Raw genomic sequence first — 3,635 nt, 5'->3', positions numbered from 1 at the left:
AAGCGAGGAGCGGAGCGAGGAGGAGAGCAAGGAGAGGAGTGAGGAGTGGAGAGAGGAGGGGAGCGGAGCGAGGAGGGGAGCAAAGCGAGGAGCGGAGCGAGGAGCAGATCGGAGCGAGGAGGGGAGCGGAGCGAGGAGGGGAGCGGAGCAGAGCGATGAGGAGCGAGGAGCGGAGTGGAGCGAGGAGGGGAGCGGAGCGAGGAGGGGAGAGGAGCGAGGAGCGGAGCAGAGCGAAGAGGGGAGCGAAGTGAGGAGAGGAGCGGAGCGAAGAGCCGAGCGAGGAGGGGAGCAGAGCGAGGAGAGGAGCGAGGAGCAGAGCACGGAGCGGAGTGAGGAGGGGAGCGGAGCAAGAAGCGGAGCAAGGAGCGGAGAGAGGAGCGGAGCGAGGAGAGGAGCGAGGAGCGGAGCGAGGAGAGAAGCGAAGAGCGAGGAGAGGAGCGAGGAGTGAGGAGCGGAGCGAGGAGAGAAGCGAGGAGCGGAGCGAGGAGAGGAGCGGAGCGAGGAGAGAAGCGAGGAGCGGAGAGAGGAGCGGAGCGAGGAGAGGAGCGAGGAGCGGAGCGAGGAGAGGAGCGGAGCGAGGAGGAGAGCAAGGAGAGGAGCGAGGAGCGGAGAGAGGAGGGGAGCGGAGCGAGGAGGGGAGCGAAGCGAGGAGCGGAGCGATGAGAGGAGCGTGGAGCGAAGCGAGGAGAGAAGCGAAGAGCGAGGAGAGGTGCGAGGAGCGGAGCGAGGAGCAGAGCGGAGCTAGAAGCGGAGCGAGGAGAGAAGCGAGTAGAGAAGCGAGGAGCGAGGCACTGAGCGAGGAGAAGAGCTAGGAGAGGAGCGAGGAGCGAGGAGCTGAGCGAGGAGAAGAGCGAGGAGAGGAGCGAGGAGCAAGGAGCTGAGCGAGGAGCGGAGCGAGGAGAGAAGCGAGGAGAGAAGCGAAGAGCGAGGAGAAGAGCAAGGAGAAGAGCGAGGAGAGGAGCGAGGAGCGAGGAGCTGAGCGAGGAGAGGAGCGAGGAGCGAGGAGCTGAGCGAGGAGAAGAGCGAGGAGAGGAGCGAGGAGCGAGGGGCTGAGCGAGGAGCGGAGCGAGGAGAGAATCGAGGAGCGGAGCAAAGCGAGGAGCGGAGCGAGGAGAGAAGCGAGGAGCGGAGCGAGGAGAGGAGCGGAGCGAGGAGAGAAGCGAGGAGCGGAGCGAGGCGCGGAGCGAGGAGAGGAGCGAGGAGCGGAGCAAAGCGAGAAGCGGAGCGAGGCGGAGAGCGAGGAGAGGAGCGAGGAGCGGAGCAAAGCGAGGAGCGGAGCGAGGCGGAGAGCAAGGACAGGAGCGAGGAGCGGAGAGAGGAGGGGAGCGGAGCGAGGAGGGGAGCAAAGCGAGGAGCGAAGCGAGGAGAGGAGCGAGGAGCGAAGCGAGGAGAGAAGCGAAGAGCGAGGAGAGGTGCGAGGAGCGGAGCGTGGAGCGGGGGGGAACAGGGGAGCGGAGCGAGGAGCGTAGCGATGAGTGTAGTGAGAAGAGGAGCGGAGCGGAGCGAGGAGCGGAGTGGAGCGAGGAGGGGAGCGGAGCGAGGAGGGGAGCGAAGCGAGGAGCGGAGCGATGAGAGGAGCGAGGAGCGAAGCGAGGAGAGAAGCGAAGAGCGAGGAGAGGTGCGAGGAGCGGAGCGAGGAGCAGAGCGGAGCTAGAAGCGGAGCGAGGAGAGAAGCGAGGAGAGAAGCGAAGAGCGAGGAGAAGAGTGAGGAGAAGAGCGAGGAGAGGAGCGAGGAGCGAGGCGCTGAGCGAGGAGCGGAGCGAGGAGAGAAGCGAAGAGCGAGGAGAAGAGCGGGGAGCGGAGCGAGGAGAGAAGCGAGGAGCGGAGCGCGGAGAGAAGCGGAGCGAGGAGAGAATCGAGGAGCGGAGCAAAGCGAGGAGCGGAGCGAGGAGAGAAGCGAGGAGCGGAGCGAGGAGAGGAGAGGAGCGAGGAGAGAATCGAGGAGCGGAGCAAAGCGAGGAGCGGAGCGAGGAGGAGAGCAAGGAGAGGAGTGAGGAGTGGAGAGAGGAGGGGAGCGGAGCGAGGAGGGGAGCAAAGCGAGGAGCGGAGCGAGGAGAGGAGCGGAGCGAGGAGAGAATCGAGGAGCGGAGCAAAGCGAGGAGCGGAGCGAGGAGGAGAGCGAGGAGAGGAGCGAGGAGCGGAGAGAGGAGGGGAGCGGAGCGAGGAGGGGAGCAAAGCGAGGAGCGGAGCGAAGAGAGGAGCGAGGAGCGAAGCGAGGAGCTGAGCGAGGAGCGAGGAGAGGTGCGAGGAGCGGAGCGAGGAGGGGAGCAAAGAGAGGAGCGGAGCGAGGAGGGGAGCGGAGCGAGGAGAGGAGCGAGGAGCAGAGCACGGAGCGGAGCGAGGAGGGGAGCGGAGCGAGGAGCGGAGCAAGGAGCGGAGCGAGGAGGGGAGCAAAGCAAGGAGAGGAGCGAGGACGGGAGCAAAGCAAGGAGAGGAGCGAGGAGAGGAGCAAAGCGAGGAGAGGAGCAAGGAGCGGAGCGAGGAGGGGAGCAAAGCGAGGAGAGGAGCGAGGACGGGAGCAAAGCGAGGAGAGGAGCGACTAGTGGAGCGAGGAGAGAAGCGGAGCGAGGAGAGAAGCGGAGCGAGGAGAGAAGCGAGGAGCGGAGCGAGGAGAGGAGCGGAGCGAGGAGAGAAGCGAGGAGGGGAGCGAGGAGCGGAGCGAGGAGAGGAGCGACTAGTGGAGCGAGGAGAGAAGCGGAGCGAGGAGAGAAGCGAGGAGCAGAGCGAGGAGAGGAGCGGAGCGAGGAGAGAAGCGAGGAGGGGAGCGAGGAGCGGAGCGAGGAGAGGAGCGAGGAGCGGAGCAAAGCGAGGAGCGGAGCGAGGCGGAGAGCAAGGAGAGGAGCGAGGAGCGGAGAGAGGAGGGGAGCGGAGCGACGAGGGGAGCAAAACGAGGAGCGGAGCGAGGAGAGGTGCGAGGAGCGAAGCGAGGAGAGAAGCGAAGAGCGAGGAGAGGTGCGAGGAGCGGAGTGAGGAGTGAGGAGCGGAGCAAGGAGCGGAGCGAGGAGCGGAGCTGAGCAAGGAGAGGTGGGAGGAGCGGAGCATGGAGCGGGGGGGAACAGGGGAGCAGAGCGAGGAGGGGAGCGAGGTGGGGAGGAAGGAGAGGAGCGAGGAGCGGAGCGAGGAGCGGAGCGGAGCAAGGAGAGGAGCGAGGAGTGGAGCGAGGAGCGGAGCGGAGCAAGGAGCGGAGAGAGGAGCGGAGCGCGGAGGGAAGCAAAGCGAGGAACGGAGCAAGGAGGGGACCGTAGCGAGGAGTGGAGCAGAGCGCGGAGCGGAGCGAGGAGGGGAGTGAAGCGAGGAACGTAGCGAGGAGCGGAGTGGAGCGAGGAGGGGAGCGGAGCGAGGAGAGGAGCGAGGAGCGGAGACGAGCGATGACGGGAGCGGAGCGAGGAGCGGAGCGATGAGAGGAGCGAGGAGGGGAGCGGAGCGATGAGCGGAGCGAGGAGCAGATCGGAGCGAGGAGGGGAGCGGAGCGAGGAGGGGAGCGGAGCAGAGCGATGAGGAGCGAGGAGCGGAGTGGAGCGAGGAGGGGAGTGGAGCGAGGAGGGGAGAGGAGCGAGCAGCGGAGCGGAGCGAGGAGGGGAGCGGAGCGAGGAGAGGAGCGGAGCGAGGAGAGGAGCGAGGAGGGGAGCGGAGCG

This window comes from Melanerpes formicivorus, unplaced genomic scaffold, assembly GCF_026170545.1.
Source record: "Melanerpes formicivorus ecotype bairdi unplaced genomic scaffold, bMelFor1.0.p_v2 SCAF_86, whole genome shotgun sequence".
Classification (NCBI taxonomy): Eukaryota; Metazoa; Chordata; class Aves; order Piciformes; family Picidae; genus Melanerpes; species Melanerpes formicivorus.
The sequence above is the reverse complement of the archived record's forward strand: the minus strand, read 5'-3'. Positions refer to the sequence as shown.